This window comes from Ornithorhynchus anatinus, chromosome X5 (assembly GCF_004115215.2).
Source record: "Ornithorhynchus anatinus isolate Pmale09 chromosome X5, mOrnAna1.pri.v4, whole genome shotgun sequence".
In the NCBI taxonomy this organism is placed as follows: Eukaryota; Metazoa; Chordata; class Mammalia; order Monotremata; family Ornithorhynchidae; genus Ornithorhynchus; species Ornithorhynchus anatinus.
This window is the reverse complement of record NC_041753.1, coordinates 27169759-27188982: the sequence shown is the minus strand read 5'-3', so window position 1 is coordinate 27188982 and position 19224 is coordinate 27169759. Positions and strand designations below refer to the sequence as shown.

At 43.7% G+C, this 19224-nt stretch overlaps 1 non-coding gene across 1 annotated transcript; it reads right to left on the bottom strand.

The window, feature by feature from the left end:
- Positions 1-2215: 2215 nt before the first annotated feature.
- LOC114808399 lies at positions 2216-2352 on the bottom strand. Its single transcript, XR_003756247.1, has one exon. It is a non-coding gene; the product is annotated as a small nucleolar RNA SNORA7 (small nucleolar RNA).
- Between the last annotated feature and the right edge of the window lie 16872 nt (positions 2353-19224).

Genomic DNA, 19224 nt, shown 5'->3' with positions numbered 1-19224 from the left:
GGAGAGGACGGAGTCCGTGAAGCCAAGGTGAGATAAGGTATGGAGGAGGAGGGGATGGTCGACAGTGTCAAAGGCAGCAGAGAGGTCAAGGAGGATCAGAATGGAGTAGGAGCCATTGGATTTGGCAAGAAGGAGGTCACGGGTGACCTTAGAGAGAGCAGTCTCGGTAGAGTGGAGGGGACGGAAGCCAGATTGGAGGGGGTCTAGGAGATAATGGGAGTTAAGGAATTCTAAGCATCGATTGTAGACGACTCGTTCTAGGATTTTGGAAAGGAAGGGTAGTAGGGAGATAGGGCGATAACTGGAGGGGGAAGTGGGGTCAAGAGCGGGTTTTTTTAGGATGGGGGAGACGTGGGCATGTTTGAAGGCAGCGGGGAAGGAGCCATTGGAGATTGAGTGGTTAAAAATAGAAGTTAAGGAAGGGAGGAGGGCAGGGGCGATGGTTTTAATAAGGTGAGAGGGAATGGGGTCCGAGGCGCAGGTGGAGGGGGTGGCACTTGCGAGGAGGGAGGAGATCTCCTCTGAGGATACTGCAGGGAAGGATGGGAAAGTAGGGGAGGGGGTTGGTGGGGGGAAGGGGAGAGGCGGAGGGGTGACTTTGGGGAGCTCAGACCTGATTGTGTTGATTTTCGTGAGGAAATAGGTGGCCAGATCATTGGGGGTGAGAGATGGGGGAGGGGGAGGAACAGGGGGCCTAAGGAGAGAGTTAAAGGTCCGGAACAATCGGCGGGGGTGACGGGCATGGGTGTCGATGAGGGAGGAGAAGTTTTGCCTGGCGGAGGAGAGGGCAGAGTTAAGGCAGGAAAGGATAAATTTCTACCCAAGTGCTTAGTACAATGCTTGGCACATAGTAAGTGCTTAATAAGTATGATTTTCATTATTACTTATTTACCAGTGATGGGCGTGGGGCTCCAAGCAGCACACCAGATCAGAAGTGTGAGTTGGGGTTAGAATAGGACATCTTGATCTATTTCCCTGGTCTCCCTCAGCCAGCTGAGGTAGGAAGCCATTCGTTCCTAGTAGTAGTAATACTATCTATTATAGCTTACTGTGTGCAGAGCACTGTGCTGGGCACTGGGAAAGACTACACAGTTGGGAATTAGACATGGTCCCTTGCTCTCGGGGGAGCTCCCAATCTAAAAATAAAAAATAATAAAAATAAAAAAGGGACTGCTGAGAGATACATAAGAAGAGATGAAACAACACACTAAGGCAACAGAAAGAAACAAAGATCGATAGGGTACTGTGGCTAGAGGAGCAGAATTTCAGGCTCCTCGCAGCTCAGAGTCCCCAGTTGCAACCACAGCTACAGTGACCATTCCAGCAGCAGCTGCCACGGTCTTTAGGAGGGGAAGGAGGTGAGGCACCAGGCTATGGCTGCTCTTCTCTGTCCTGCCAAGGCGTTGAGGTAGGTAGCGATGGATGAACTTGTGTGGGATCCTGGGGAGGCAGCATGATGTTGCAATAGAAAGAGAATGCCAAGGGCCACGGGGAGGGGGACGATACCCAGAGGAGGGTGTTGCATGTCCATCTGATGGGGAAGTCCAAGGCGTGAACAGTAATAGGTAAAGTCCACGTGGTCAGCCTGCGTTACCTGGGGAATGCTGGGCGCTACAGGTCTTCATCACCGTCTCTTCTCCTTCGTCTACCTTGCTGTTTCTGCCTCTTTATTAGCTGTTAGTTATCAAGCACCTAGGCATGCCCCAAACTGCACCAGTTACTATGGTGATAAAAATGATAAGGAGTGAGCCTTCTAAAGACAGACAAAATGCAGACACATTTTTATACACACAAAGGCGCACACAGTTCAACTTCAACTTTCCAGACTTTGTCCTTCAGGAAAATTTCGGACCCCATGAAGCAGAGAAATTTGAAATCAAGAGCCACCTGAGGCTCTAGAGACTCTAAGTTGAGCAACTATTAATAATGTGGAACAAAATATTGAGTCTAATATTTACTTATACAGAGGCAGGTCGGAGACAGGAATAATCAGGAGCCCTTGTCTTGTCTCCTTATACTGGGGATTCTGGTAGGGAACTCTAGTTCCTTCCTTGTTGAAACTTCTTGGGCATCTGACTCAATATCTCTTTCCTTATTGGTTTTGGATAGGTGCTATTGACAGGTTTCAGGAACTGGTCCACCTTGATACGTGGATTGTGAGTGCATTGCCTGATGATGCCTTTGTCTTGTCTAAGCCCAGCATGGGTGAGTTTTGACTTGCAGCAGATTGTCTTCCACTCACTAGCCACTGCCTAAGCTAGGAATGGAATGGATATGCCTCTGCTTGACTCTCCTTCCCATTGTCGAGACTGGTAGAGTACTGGAAACTCTCCAGGTGCAGCCCTGAGAGTATTATTATTATAATTATTATTAATTGTGGTATTTTGTTAAGCACTTACTATGTGCCAGGCACTGTACTAAGCACTGGGGTAGATAAAAGCTAATCAGGTTGGAAACAGTCCATGTCCCACAAGGGACTCACAGTCTCAATCCCCATTTTACATATGAGGTAACTAAGGCCCAGAAAAGTGAAATGACTTGTCCAAGGTCACACAGCAAATAAGTGGAGGACCAGGGATTAGAACTCAGGTCCTTCTGACTCCCAGGCCTGTGGTCTATGCACGAGGCCATTAGAAAATCTAGTACATGAGAATTTATAAGTACACCAAGTTCTACAAGATTAGATTTCCTGTACTGCCTTGGCAACTCATCTGGGCTGCAAATGGAAAAGACCAGGCTATCAAAAACTCGCACCCAAAAACAAATAAAGACCCAATACAGGGTGACGAATGGCAGGCTTGAAACAAGATAGCAGAGAAACTTCCTATCCCACAAGGAGCTCACGATGTAAGGGAAGGAGTAAAACCACCAAGAAAAAAAGAAACACTCTTTATTTGGTACATTGTTAAAAATTCAAAAGTGGACTGACCATAGGCAGATAAACCTCTGTTTCTCGTTACTCCAAGCTCTAGGCATCAGGCTCATTTAGGTATTAACAGTTCTAATGGTTCTAAAGACAGGCGGAGGGGCAGAACTAGAAGGGAGAGGTGAAATTAAAGAGGAAAGGGAAGGCAAAGGAGAAGAAGGACAAAGGAAAGCAGAATGGTCTAGGAGGATAGAGCACAGGCCTGGGAGTCAGAAGGACCTGGGCTCTAAATTCGGCTCTGCCACTTGTCTGTTGAGTGACCTAAAGTCACTTTACTTCTTATACGCCTCAGTTGCTGAATCTGAAAAATAGAGATTTAGGCTGCAAGGACTACATCCAATCTGAATATCTTGTAACTATCCCAGTACTTAGTACTGTGCCTGGCACATAGTAAGTGCTTTACAAATATATATATGTATATATATATATATATAGTTATAGTGGTTATAACGATTCAATTGTTTCTGACAGGAGCACTATTTTGCTGGTCTGTGGACTGTGGTGAGAAGGAAAAGGAAAGGAAAAGGGAAAGGAGAGGGAAGGAGAATGGGAAAGGGAAATGGCAATGTTTGGGGCAGTGTCTGGGGTGGGACAAAAACTCTCAGGAAATCCCATTCCTTTTCTACACCTCTAGGCATTGTCCTTAAAGATCTTATCTCTCTTTGCTTAAGGGTGGGGCAGAAAAAGATTCAACCAAAATTTCCTGTCCATATTTTGAGTTTATGATAACCCACCAAAGTTTGCAGTGACTAGATTTCCTGATTAGTCTGGTTCCTACTCAGTCCCTAGAGAGTTGACCATTAGAGACACATTTTTTTTTCTTTCATCCCCTGAGAGCTGGCCCTAATGAAACCAGATTTCCCCACCCTCCTATTCAGTCCAGCTTGGATAGTTAGACCTCAGTGGAAGGTTTGAGGGAATTTTACTCTGTTCCCATATGGATCATACCTCCTGCCACACCTGGAGGTGCCCATGGTCTCTATGCTATCTGCTGAGAAATGAGGCAGAAAGGGAATTGGTCAAATCATGATGGGAAAGGTAGATGGGGTTAGCCAAACACTAGCGAAGGGTAATAGGACTAATTGGGGCTGGAGGATGTGGAGGATCTCACTGCAAATGTAACAGAACAGTGTTTGGCACATAGTAAGCGCTTAACAAATGTCATCATCATCATCAACAGAGAATGAAACTCTGTGCCTGAATTTCCCTGTCACCAGCAACTCTAAATAACAAGGAGGGCAGTGAAGGAGCTGGAAAGGAAGGGATCTGGGGCAGTTGTCCCAGCTGCTGGAAATCTGGCTTAGAGGAGAGGTTCATAACTGCGAAGTGTGGAATCTTGGTTAACTGTCATAACTCCCACACGTCCAAAATATGGTTTTGTTCAAAAGATGGGGGAAACTGGTTGGACTTGCTGTAAAAGTAACAGAACATGGGGAGACATTGAAGAATAAGTGGTGAGAAACTGGCCCTAACAAAACCAGATCTGCCTGCCCACCCTCCCGTATAGCTATGGATAATTGGTCCTCAGTGGACGGTTTGGGGGAATTTGGCCATGTGCCCACATGGTTCATACCTGCTTGCCACAACTGGAGGTGTAGGATCAGATGAGGTAAGGGGAAAGAATGAAACCAGATCTTCCTGCCCTCCCATACAGCCCAGCTATGGATAGTAGGACCTCAGTGAAGGGGTTGGGTGAATTTGGGCAAGTTCCTATAAAGTTCATGCCCCTGGCCACACTTGGAGGGCCAGGATCAGAAGAGGTGAGGGGAAAGTATTGAAACCAGATCTCCTTGCCCTCTCATACAGCCCAGCTGTGTAGAATTGGTCCTCAGTGGATGGCTTGGGGGAAATTGGCCATGTTCCCACATGGTTCATGCCCTCTTGCCACACCTGGAGGTACAGGAGCAGATGAGGTGAGGGGAAAGAATGAAACCAGATCTGCCTGCCCTCCCATACAGCCCAGCTATGGGTAATTAGACCTCAGTGGAGGGTTTGGGTGAATTTGGGCGAGTTCACATAGTGTTCACGCCCCTGGCTGCACCAAGAGGGGCAGGGGCAGAAGAGGTGAGGGGAAAGTATTGAAACCAGATCTCCTCGCCCTCCCATACAGCCCAGCTTTGTAGAGTTGGTCCTCAGTGGAGGGTTTGGGGGACTTTGGCCATGTTCCCACAAGGTTCGTACCCCTTGCCATAGCTGAAGATGGCTTGCAAGTGGTCTCAACTCTATCCGATGAGAAATGGGAAACCTTCTGGTCAAACTCTTATGTGTGAAAGGACTTTATCCAAACCAACAAAACTTGACGGATTCCTTCCCCCAACTGGAACAGTCGTGTTTGAAGAACAAACACATCTCTTTGCCTTCATTTCCTGATAATAGGCACCTTGAAATAACAAGGGTGGAAGCAGCAAACAAATTGGAAAGTTTGGAGTGGAAAGAGCATGGGCTGGGGAGTCAGAGATCATGGGTTCAAATCCCGGCCCCACCGCTTGTCAGCTATGTGACTTTGGGCAAGTCACTTAACTTCTCTGGGCCTCAGTTCCCTCATCTGTCAAATGGGCATTAAAACTGTGAGCTCCACGTGGGACAACCTGATCACCTTGTATTCTCCCCAGCGCTTAGAACAGTGCTTTACACATAGTAAGTGCTTAAAAAAAGTCGTCATTATTATTACCTACTGTCCATCCCAATTACCTTGTATCTACCCCAATGCTTAGTACAGTGCCTTGCACATAGTAAGCGCTTAAATTATTATTATTATTATTACTAATAGAAATCTGGCTTAGAGGAGAGGTTTAGAAAGTCTCAAATGTCTCCTACTTCTGTAACTGTATCTTCCTGAACCATTTTCCTGGCCACCAGGACAATAGTGATTGCTTACCCAAGACACTCCTTGGGTAAGATTAAAATATGTTTCTGGTCAAAAGATGGGGTCCTGGGTGGGTCTCATTGCAGGGAGGGGGTGGGGAAGAGATGTGGCAGCAAATGAGCTGGAAAGGTTGGGACCTGGGACAATTGTACTGACTGCAGGAGAGGTAGCCTCCAGGAGAGGCTCTGAAAGTTTAAAATGTTTCCCTCTTCTGTTTTTTTTTTCTTATTTTTTATCTGGTGACTGACTCCTATGAAGGGGCAGAGTCTGAAGAAGTGAAGGGAAAAGACAGAAACTGGCCCTAATGAAACCAGATATTCCCACCCTCCAATACAGCCCAGCCATGAATAGTTGGTCCTCAAACAGGGCTTGGGGGAATTTGACCATGTTCCCACATGGTTCATGCCCCTACCCATACCACTAGGGTCAGGGACATAAGAGGCAAGGGAAAATGAAAGAGGATGGTTAGTGGAGGTGAAAGAAAAGAAGAAGGGTCAGGGAAAAGGACCAGAGCCAAATCTGCAGTGGGAACAAAACTCTGGGCTGCCTGCAGGCAGATTGAGCTCAGATCCTTTTCCCCCTTCCACTCCCTTTTCATCCCACCTATAGGTGGAATACCCTCAATGGGGAAATAGATAGTTTTTAGCTATGCAACCCATGACTTCAGTCTTCACTACCTCTCCCCAAGGCATCACCCTTATAAGGCTCAACTCTCTTTACTTGGGGAAGGGGCAGAAAAATATTTGTTCACAAACTCCAGTCCACAGCTTGAGTTTATGATTACCAAACCCAGGTTTCAGAGGCTAGATTTCCTGTATAGCCCAGTCTCTCTCCTCTCCCCCACCCTGAACCCCCTGAGCAGTCATGTTTAAATACAGGCATCCTTTCTTCCTTCACTCCTTGGGCAACTCCCCTTCCGAATAGCATGGGGCAGAAACTGAGATGCAAAGGGCAGGGGAGAGCTTGGCCAACTGTCTTGACTGCTGCCACAATAGAGATGGACCTGGGCAAGAGGAGGATTCAGTACATCACAACTATTTCCCTCTTCTATTAAGGTTTCTCCTTTTTTCTTAATGTCTTGGCATTCGAGAGAATAGTGATGCTTTACACATATTCACAGAAAAAGTACCTCCAGTCCCTGGTCAACTGAACCTCCAAATAGCACAGGGGAAAACTGAGCTGGGGAGAGTGAGATCTGGGCCAATTGTACTGACTGGACCCCTTATACCTAAATATCTGTCTGGAAGGAGAGATTCAGGATGCCTGTCCTATCTCCCACTTCTCTGACTTTTCTCCTCACTCTTTACTTCTTCTGGCCCCTCCTTAGATGTTAGGGGTAGAGCATGTGGGTATTCTTGATCTGGCACTGATGTCCTGAAGGGATGGATGTGTCTGCAAATGCAGCCCCTTTCTAGTTTCAGCATGATCCTGATCTCGTCTACAGGGGGTATGGACTGGGTCTGCACCAGAGGCAGTGTCTAATGGTGTTCAAATCAGGGTGGGGAAGGGCTATGGGGTTATCCAAATGCTACTGTAAGGGAGCAGGACCCATCGGGCTTCAAGATGAGGTTGGTATCACTGGAAGGGTTAGGATCAGGAGCGGTTGCCCTGACTGTAAAAAATCTGGCCTATAGGAGAGGTTCAGAAACCCTCGGCTCTCTCCCTCTTCTCAGATTGTTTCTCCAGAACAATTTCCTGGCAGCTAGGAATTGTAAGAGTTCCTTTCACAAGGGCGTTCCTTTGTACCTCCCCTCCCAGACCAATGCTCCTCTGAATCACAAAAAGGTCACACGGGAACTGCAAAGGGCAAACTCTTGGTAATCCAGCTCACTCTTTTGAAAAGAACCATATTTTGGGTGGGGTTCCAAAGAACAAGACCCAAAATATGTTTCTGGTCAGAAGATGGGGTCTTGGGTGGGTCTCATTGTAAACTTAGTGAGGTGATTCAGAAAAAGCAGTGAGAAACTGGCTCAAAGAACGTCAGGAGGAGCACATGAACTGTAAATTGTGGCATCTAATTCAGTTGTACTGACTCCTAGAAATCTGGCTTACGTGGGAGCTTGAGAAAGCCTCAACTTTCTCCCTCTCTGTAACTGTAACTTCTGAATGATTTTCAGAATGATTGTAATGATTGTATGATTGTAATGATTGAATGATTGTAAGCAGAAGTTGCTTACACAAGCTCATTCTTCCAAATTACAGAGGGGAAGAAACTGGGCTATGAGGGTGGGATCTGGATAAATTGTACTGACTAGATCCATCATACCGAAAAGTCCATGAGAAAGAAGAAATTCAAGATTTCTGTCCTATTTCCTGCTTTTGTGACTTTCCTCCTCATTCTCTGATTCTTCTGCCTCTTCCTTTGATGTTAGAGAGAGATCATGTCAGTGTTCCAGAACTTAAACCAATGTCCTGGAGGGATGACTGTGACTGCAAATGCATTTACCTTTTTGTTTCATCATGATCATGGCCTCATCTGTTGGGGGTGTGGATTGGGTCTGGACCAGGGGCACTGTCCAGTGATGTTCAAATCCTGGTGAGGAAGGTAGATAAGGTTAGACAGACACTAGTATGGAGTAGGAGGAGCCATAGTGACTGTGGAACACAGTATGTATTACTGTCAAAAGCAACTCTGTGACTTTGGGGGGAGCAGGACCTAACTGGATCAGATTTCCCTACCATTATTTACAGCCTACCTATGGACAAGTCACTTAACTTCTCTGAGCCTCCGTTTCCTCAACTATAAAATGGGGATGAAAAACCTATTCTCCCTCCCCATTAGACTGTGGCCCCCATGTGGGTCAGGGAGTCTGCCTGACCTGATTATCTTGTATCTACCCCAGTGCTTAGTACAGTGAGTGCTTGGAACATATGTACTTACCAAATACAATCATCATTATTATTACTATTGCTGCTGCTGTTATTGTTGCTGTTTTTGTAAGTACTACTTGGACCTCTGAATGGGGGAATATGTTTTCGTCTGATAAGAAGGACCCATTAAGGTCCCATGAACTCCATATGATCAGAGACAGATAGTGCAGACAGTGAATCTCTCGTATGTCTGAATATGGACTGTTGCCTAGAGAATATGGTGCCATCAGAAAGACCATCACGGCAGCCACAGACCTGCCCTCACAGGTGCCAAGCATCCTTAGCTTTGACTTGACCACTGACCCTCTCCTGAGTGAGGACACAGAGACCGAGAACAGCCAGCAACAGAAGGGACCTGAGATCTCTCTCTTGTATAACCTCTCAACAGTGTATTCTCAAACCTTGTTGTTATCCAGGGAATAAACCTTGCATTTACTTTCAATATCAAGATGTCTTTGGGAGTGATATATGCATATATGCACACCTCAAGCAAACTGAGAAAATCAATCCTATCAAAATCCTCTTGACCCTGCCAGGTTCGCCCTTAGGCTCACCCTCTCCCTATAGTCCCCCTGCCATTTTCTCCAGGCCCCACCTCTCTAAGCTGAGGAGAGGCAAACATCCAGCTCTAGCTCACATTAGGATCCTAGCTGTGCCCTGAACATGTATAATTGTGGAGAACGAGCCCTTTGTGTCCACACTCAGTTACACACATACACAGACACACACATGGAATCCTCAAAAGATCATCCTTACATTTTAACATCCTTCTCAACACAACTTCTTCTGTTCAATCAGTGATGTTTACTGAGCATTTACTGAGTGAAGAGCACTGTATGAAGCAGTTGGGAGAGTCCAACAGAGTTGGTAGACCCATTCTCTACCGAGAGTGAACTTACATTCTCACTGTTGAAAACAAAGTTATACACACACACACACGCACACATTCAGACACACCAATGGGGTGCAATGGTTTATCTACTAAACCATGCTATAAGAACACCTTTCAACAGTCTCCTCACTGTCACTTGTCTTCTGTGACATGATTAGTAGATATAGTGGTAATAGAAGAGAAACAGAGGAGAGATACACTCAATCATGCACACATTTACCTACACTGTGAGATCTTCTGTCAGCCTGTTTCAGCCAAAGGAGACCAATGAGGCAATCAGATTAATCAATTAGATTTGGCAAGGAGGAGGTCATTGCTGACCTTAGAGGCATTTCTGTGGAGTGGAGGGGGCTGAAACCAGATTAGAGTAGATCAAGGAGAGAGTTAGAGGAGAAGAAATGAGGCCAGTGAGTATGGACAACTCACTCGAGGAGTTTAGAGAGGAGACAGATAAGGTGAAAATTGGAGAGTGCCAGGGGGGCAAGGGAGGGTGATCCTGGACCACCTACTCACTGAGGACTTTTTTTGCCTGCAGATATGAGCTATCTGCAGTAGGCAGTAGGACTTGCACTTGAATTGTTTTCATTAGTGGTGATGATGTGCAGTGAGTCATCCCCACTCTCTCCCGGAGAGAATTGGCTCCCAGAAGCCAACAGCATGCCTTGTGAGATGGTTGGTTAAGGTATGGGTGCAGGCTGTATTTATAGTCAAGCAATCACATGTAATAATGTTGGTATTTGTTAAGCGCTTACTATGTGCCGAGCACTGTTCTAAGCGCTGGGGTAGACATAGGGGAATCAGGTTGTCCCACCTGGGGCTCACAGTCTTAATCCCCATTTTACAGATGAGGGAACTGAGGCACAGAGAAGTTAAGTGACTTGCCCACAGTCACACAGCCGACAAGTGGCAGAGCTGGGATTCGAACTCGTGAGCCCTGACTCCAAAGCCAATGCTCTTTCCACTGAGCCACGCTGCTTCTCATTGAATGCTTACTGTGTGCAGAGCACTGTACTAAGAACCTGGGAGAGTACAATATAAAAATAAACACATTCCTTGCCCTTAAGAAGCTTACAGTCTAGAAGGGGAGACAGACATTGCTATAAATAAATAAATGATGGATATGTACATAAGTGCTGTGGGGCTGGGAGGGGGGATGAATAAAGGGAGCAAGTCAGGATGATGCAGAAGAGAGTGGGAGAAGAAGAAAGGAGGGTTTAGTCAGGGAAGACCTCTTGGAGGAGATGTGCCTTCAATAAGCCTTTGAACACCCTGCCTTCTCTCAAAGCAGCAGGCCCTGCTGTGCCCTCATGTGGTTGTATACTGTTGAGTAAGATACTCATATTGGCCCTACCAATCACTGGGGGCTTCCTTGGAAAATCAAATCAAATGTGGTTTGTAGCCATGGTTCAGAAAAATCTGTGTCGGAGTATGACCTGCATATTGAAAAATTTTTGAATGAGAAAACAGTGATAGTTCAGGACCTGAAAATGAGTGCAGAAAATGTTATTCAGCTCCCTTAATCCACTGGAGACCAGCCCAGAAGAAACATTGAGAAATAGTTTTGTCATCTGAGAGAGAGAGAGGGCTCTTCTGCTGCCCTCCTTTGGTGTGAGTCTGTCTCCAAAGTAGGACCTCCCTCTCCCCACTATCCTCCAGGTCTCTTTTGTATCCAGACCTGGCCCTCAAGACCCATTCCCTACCTCTAAGTGAAAACCAGGCATTCACCATAGAGCAAGAATATCTAGAACTTGGAGAACTGTTGGAAAGGTAGAAAGGAGCAATCCTCCTTCCGTTATCTGGTGGGATGGGGAATACTTTTTGTTTATGAGGAGAACAGAGAAAATAGCAGGGTGCATGATTTTGACTTAGAATAATTATTGGCATGGATGGCTAAGAAGCATCTATTTGGCTGGAGATTTTAAGATTGAGAGTATGGGGAGCTTCAGGATAACAGAATGCCAATACTCTGTCGGTACAGTGCCCTTCTTCTTGTGTCATATAAAGGAAGAAGGTGATAACAAGATCCAGGCAAGCCTCATCACCTATCATTTGGGTTTAGTAACAAGCAAATATGTGGAATCCATGATGACAGTTCCAGGTAACATCTCCAGAAAAAATGAGATCCCCTGTGGGGGCTGGAAATTAAAGAACGATATTGGGATTTGAAAACTGAAGGAGTAGCCTCATCTCACAGAAATTTTCCTGGGTTGATCATCATTCCACCTAGAAAGATGCTGCCTAGTTTTTTTTTTGTTTGTTTTTGTTTTACATCCCCAAACTCCCTTTTACTTCCCAAAACCATGCTACCCCCCAAATTTTAGGTCGGGTTGCATCCTTTGTAACTCTAAAGTGACTTTTTTCCATGTCTACTCATTACTAACATTTGTTGCATGCCTATTTTATGCATTACACTGTACTAGACAACTGGGAATATACAAGCAGCACAGATTAGAAACAGTCTCTCCCACAAGGTTCTTACAAGCTATCCTCAAACCTGAAGCTAAAATCTTGGTTGATGACATTTGTTTGAGACTTAGCAACCATCTTTCTCTACCTTGAAATTTTTTCTGTATATTAGTTCCAACTTCATGCCAACTCCAAGGTCTTTTCTTCTAAACCACCAAGTCATACGTGCCAGAGACCAAAGCTAGTCCTGAACATCAGGCTTGGAAGTCCTAGAATGTTAACCTGGTCTAGCCACCCACAGTGACTCCCTGTCTTCATAGCTGTAAACTCAGGTGTAATTAAAAAGCATGAGCAAATGGATCAGGCTCACACTGATTGCCTTCCTGTACACCTGTCCTCGTGGTTAAGGATGGACCGTCTAAGAGCTCCCATTTTTCCCTTCTACACACCTAACTTTCCATCTACAACCCGTTTTAGACCACTCACCTATAAATTGATCCAAACATCTCTTGGCCCTGCTGATCATTTCGATCTGTATGCCTTCCCATGAGCATGAATTTCCCAGCTTCCCATAACCTTTCTCCTTTCTAGCCGTTTGTAACCTTTTTGATGGGAGGTGGGTTTTCTGGGGCCTGGATTTTTTTTTCTGAGTTTAATTGGCATGCAGTACCTCCTGCTGATCCTCTTGGAATAGAGGTGGACATTCCCAATAAGAAACATAAATACTTAATAAAATCAACAAACCAAATTCCCTTCCTCCTCTCTCGCCCCGCTCCGGTCTATTCTTCACTCCGCTGCCCGGCTCATCTTCCTGCAGAAACGATCTGGGCATGTCACTCCCCTTCTTAAACAACTCCAGTGGTTGCCTATCGACCTCCGCTCCAAACAAAAACTCCTCACTCTAGGCTTCGAGGCTCTCCATCACCTTGCCCCTTCCTACCTCTCCTCCCTTCTCTCTTTCTACCGCCCACCCCGCACGCTCCGCTCCTCTGCCGCCCACCTCCTCACCGTCCCTCGGTCTCGCCTATCCCGCCGTCGACCCCTGGGTCACGTCCTCCCGCGGTCCTGCAACGCCCTCCCTCCTCACCTCCGCCAAACTGATTCTCTTTCCCTCTTCAAAACCCTACTTAAAAATCACCTCCTCCAAGAGGCGTTCCCAGACTGAACTCCTCTTCTCCCTCTACTCCCTCTGCCATCCCCCCTTTACCTCTCCGCAGCTAAAGCCTCATTTTCCCCTTTTCCCTCTGCTCCTCCACCTCTCCCTTCCCATCCCCACAGCACTGTACTCGTCCGCTCAACTGTATATATTTTCGTTACCCTATTTATTTTGTTAATGAATTGTACATCGCCTTGATTCTATTTAGTTGCCATTGTTTTTACGAGATGTTCTTCCCCTTGACGCTGTTTATTGCCATTGTTCTTGTCTGTCCGTCTCCCCCGATTAGACTGTAAGCCCGTCAAACGGCAGGGACTGTCTCTATCTGTTGCCGACTTGTTCATCCCAAGCGCTTAGTACAGTGCTCTGCACATAGTAAGCGCTCAATAAATACTATTGAATGAATGAATGAATGAATGAATGAAATTCAGGTCCCCTCCCCAAAGGATGAAAAGAAGAAGAACTTGGAAAGTTCCAATTTTTCCCTTCTCTTCCCTCTACCATTCTCTGAAATCCAATAGGAGCTAGTTCCTAGCTGCCACTCTCATCCAATTCTAACAGTCAGGATAAATCCCAGCAGGAGGAGTCTGCTGGATTTCCCCACACATTTCCAGAAAGCTCTGTGCTTCCACTACTCTTCCTCTCAATAGAATCTTAAAGTGACAATAGCAAAGCTGGGCTACAGCAAGTCAACACAAATACAAATCTGTGCACATCTTTGCTTTTTCAGGAGGCAATCATCATCTCAGTTTTAATCAGAATGTCTTGTCCTGCACATCTTTGCTTTACTTGGCTTTTTACTTGGAATTTCTTGAGGACAGTTCATGCTAGGAAAATATTATTTCAATGTAGGCTTTTGTTTTTGCATTCAGTACTCCTCAGCTTTGCAAAATTAATGTTTTTTCAAAGTACCAACAGTAAGAGTAGCACAACAGACTGCTATGTCTCCTAAGGGACCATAACTCATCAGTGTGTATCATGTACAAGCATTTCGACACCTGAAAATGGCCCTGGTATTATTTACCAGGTGGTCTATGATGGCCTGGGGAGGCTTTACAATCTATAGTCTCGATGTTTGCTTCGACAGTTTCAAAACTATACATTATCCTTATTTACCTGATAGACCATAATACTGCAGTCTCATGAGCGGGGATCAGAGAGGTAATGGCGTATTGTGGAAAGGGTCAAACCCATTTGAATCTCCTTATGATTGAGTTTTGAACTGAACCCAAACCTTTGAAGTTTGAACTTATTTATTCTTTGCAAAGCACGGCTTCCTTTTTCTAAGAAAAATGGCTCAGTGGTACAGCCCAAAGAGCTTCTAGCACATCAACCAGCAAATCCAAGGCAACATTTTGATGAGTTAAGTGTAAATGAATCAGAAGCAGATGGGTGAAACTTCCTTTTCAGTAAACATGGGATTCTAATGGAGGAGAGAGCAATGTAAACTTAGACATGGAAAAACACTCTTTTTGCTGAACCCCAAACACTTGGAAGGAAAGGTTCACCGGTCCCTAGAACATAAAGAAAGGAGCCTAACTATTTCTCCTGAACTGAGAAAACAATAAGAGAGACTGTAGGATCCCCATTTATAGATGCATAAACTCAAATGGCCATCCTTCCAGAGACCATCTCTTCCCTGTAATGGTTACTACTATTCAATTTGGTCTCAATGCCAACAATTCATTGGACGTTCTGCTTAACTTCCCTTGAAAAAGGACTTTACAGTATAGATAATGGTCTGAAAGGACAAGTTCAACTGGATACAATTAGTTTCAGCTTTGACCTCCAAATTCTTTGTGTGGGATTTTGCACCCTAAGTTACCCTTAACTGTATCTTGTTTAATCTAATCATTTAATAGCTAATCATTTTTTAATGTGCATGTTTTCACAAATATCACAGAACCATCTGGTTGAGACTTCTTTTCCTTACTCACTTTACTTTTCAAAAGGTAGTAGGAATCAGTCCATAAAATTGGCCTGATACAAGGAAATGCACAAAAAAGCAATTTCAATGTTTTGATTTACCTCAGAAAGCTCAAAATCGAGCTGTATTTTCCATTTAAGAAATGTGTAAATTCAGCCAAACCCAGGAAACTTTTGATAAATTTGTGGATTTAAATTTTTCTTGAGAAACAGATGAAAAAGAGTAGCAGCAGGGCCAAGGGGATAGAGCATGAGTCAGAAGGACCTGGGTTCTAATCCTAGCTCTGTCACTTGTCTGTTGTGTGACCTAGGGCAAGTTACTTAACTTCTCTGTGCCTCAGTTACCTCATCTGTAAAATGGGGACAAAGACTGTGAGTCCTCTGTGGATCATGGACTATGTCCAAACTGATTAGCTTGTATCTACCCCAGAGCTTAGTATAATGCCTGGCCCACAGTTAAGCGCTTAGTACAGTGCTCTGCACATAGTAAGCGCTCAATAAATACTATTGAATGAATGAAGTGCTCAAAAAAATAACAAAGTGCTTAACAGGAAAAAAAAAAACCTATGGAAAGTTTATTAAAAAAAAGTATCAGTTTTCCAAGAAGTATTCATGGGGAAATGACATAGTGTTGAAAAAATAGGTCAAATTCAAGGCCTGCTGAAAAACCTTTTAGCTCCTTAAAGTCAAGGAGAAATTCAAAGTACAATTTCTTATATCATGACTACGGGTGTGTGTATGTATGTGTGTTTTCTTGTTTTTTTTTTAAGAATTGAAACAAAGATTTAGATAGTCTTTACTCTCAAGTAATGTCATTACTAGTTCAAAATGATTAGCTGAAACCAGAGTATCTATGCTAATGAAGCAAATCAATCTATAAAGAACAAATATATGCCTGCCTTGCATTTCTATTGTGAAATAAATTTAGATAATCTATTTGTTGAAATAATAAAAAGTACCTTAAGCTTTATTACCAACAATCTCCATGATGACTTAAAATGGTGCCCACTGATGAGGTCACATTTATAATTACAACAGATTTCCAAATGATTTGAGTTGTAGGGTCCTGAAAGTTTTGGGGAAATGATCCCCTGGAGGTATTATAGATCATCCATTCATAAATATTTTCTCAGGAGTTTTTCAGTCTCTTATTTTCTGTCCAAATTGGAATTTAAAATGATTATTCAATTAATAATTGGGTTGCTTCTGATTTGCCCTCTACTTGACCTCATTTTCTTGAGCAGTCCTTGCAAAACAATCAGACTTCAATAGCCTTTCTGACTTCACTGACATACTTTATAAATATTCTGAGACAGGTAGCTCAAGAGGTGAAGGGGATTAATTTTTTTTTAAACAAAGATCCAAAAAAAAAAAACCACACTCTCTGAATATCTGGGGAATTTAAAAAGGTTTTTAGGCTACATCTGTGCAAATGAAGGCATTTAATTGTAATATGCCCTCAATGAGAAATGGTGAAAAAAGACTCGAATAAATTTCCCATTATAAAATGAGAAATTGTGTCACAGCTTTAACCTTTTCATTTGCTCCTTGAGAAAGGTGAACTTAGCAAAAAAAAAAACCAAAAACCCAAAAACCTTCACACCAGCATAGCTGCAAGTCCTTTACTTTGCTAATGAACTGCAGGAACTTAGGAAACGACACTTCTTCCTTTAAAGTGAGATGCCAGAACATTATTTCATGGGGGAATAAGAGAGCAAGAACAAAGAAGCATTCTAAATCATTAAAGTCATTAAAATACAGTTAAAAATCTATAGTATAATCAATTTTTCCTTAAAAAATGTCTGATAAAGTAAAACTATGATGTATCCAAGTGGCCACAATTTCTAACTGCTTTTAAAAAAGATTGAGCATCCATCCCAAATAAATTTGTCCCAGCAGGACCAATTCCTGGTCAATGCAGAAGGCGTTAAGTAGGACTTTTGGCTGAATGCCTAGGGATTGTGGAACTCTAATCACAGTCTTCTTTTCAACCTAGAAAGTTGATTTTTTAAAAATTCAAGTTCTACTCCATGCAAATGTAGCAGTTTTCCTGGGGATCAACATGACCCTCTAAGATTTGCTTCCAGTCAGAGGGTGACTGCTGCCATAAGCAGGAGTGGACAAGGACTTGGGCCAGGTTTCTGCTGCTTCAGACAGGACGCCAGACTGTTATATTAAGAGAGGGAAATGGGATTTGCTGGACCCACTCAGCTATGGCTCATCCCTATTCACAGGTGACTTCCAAAAGAAAATGAAGGGGGCTGTGGAAAGGTAGTAGGTGTGAAATGAGTAAAGGTGTAAAGGACAAAAGAACAAGTCATGCTTTAAAAATTGGGGGCCTTCCAGTGCAAAGCACCACAATCAATCCAATCCGGGAATTTCCCATTGCCTCCAGTGTATTTATCGTATTGTAGCTCCTATGATATTGTTTAACAGTGATCCTAAAATTTTGCTACAATCAGCATTTACTATGCACAGAGGCTATTTTTTCCTGAGGATATTAAACCACAAGAGGCATTTACAAAAATAGTTTGCAAAACTGCCTCTAAAACTGAATTGGGTTTCTTCTAAGAATACATATTGCAGATAATCTTTAAATTCATTGAGACTCCTCGACTATGGAATATAATAAAAATCAATTGTAGAAAAGGAAATCAACTGCAGCATTACATAAAAGCAGCACTGCTTTACAAAGCAGAGGTTTTATTGTTTTGCTCTAGGCAAAGGATAATGTTGGATATGGCAAATTCTGGGCTGTATCAGCCTAGTTTATATAAATTGTTGCAAAGAATGATATCTCTGACTAGATAGTGTTGGTTTAGGTAAAACCACAAAAGGGTTTCTTATTTTTTTGGGGGGGGGGGTCGAATGGGACATGCAAAATTAATATTAAGTTTTCTGTCATCTACCTCATTACCTTAGTAGATGGCTTGTATTAAAGGCACTGAAGCATGGAAGCAGTAACCTGGGCCTCTGCCATTTCTGCAGTACTGCAGATACACATTTCATGCAATTTATATAGAAATTATGTATGTTGAGTGTGCTTTCCTGGAATATCAGAGCACTGGGCTAGAAATTATAGCTTTATTATGATACTTCAAGGTTCTTCTATTTAAAATTATGAGTGGAAACCACTGTTATTAATAAGCAAAACCAGGGAAGCAGAGAAAATGACAAGAGGAGGCTTTGTTTATACATTATCCACAAGTATGTGTTTACACAAATAATACAACTTTTTCTAATCTGAGTTTTCTGCAAATAAGCAATAGTCTAAATTTATGTTAGAAATCAATTCCACATCCAGAGTTTAACAGAGAAACTGCAACAACTGCCATTCTCCTGGGGAAAGAGTTAAGTGGTAGTTTAGGTTTTGAGGCTTCACAGACTCAGATAATAATAATAATGTTGGTATTTGTTAAGTGCTTACTATGTGCCGAGCACTGTTCTAAGCGCTGGGGTAGACATAGGGGAATCAGGTTGTCCCACGTGGGGCTCACAGTCTTAATCCCAATTTTACAGATGAGGGAACTGAGGCACAGAGAAGTTAAGTGACTTGCCCACAGTCACACAGCTGACAAGTGGCAGAGCTGGGATTCGAACTCACGAGCCCTGACTCCAAAGCCCGTGCTCTTTCCACTGAGCCACCCTGATGCACAACAGCATCAAGGTGTCCCTGTATTTTGACGGGATATAGACTGCCAAAGATTTCCTCTGTCCACCTCCTCCTTCTGAAGAAAACCCTACATTTGGCTTGGTTATATGACTATATGGTCATGGAACATGCCCATAAAAAAGTTTGATATGGTTGGATATCCTTGGGAAAAAGGCACTCCAACTGTCCAAAGAAATGAAACCTGTTTTTCTCCTCAAGCTACCCTGACAGTACTGAGTCACCCAAAACGATCCCTTGCAGAGTGTCAAGAGTTCAATCTTCCCTCTCAGGAGGGAACCACAGAAGAAAATTTAATGGGGATAGGAAGCAGGGGTGGGAGAGGCCCTGATAAGCAACACTTCCATAGTTATATTGTACTCTTCCACGGGCTTAGTGCAGTGCTCTGCACTCAGTAAATAGTAAGAGCTCAATAAGTATGATTGAATGAAAGATAGAATGATACTATTTTTAACTTAGTAGTGCTGAACTTGGGTCTAGGTTAGAAAGAAGCCTGACTTTGATTTCTCCA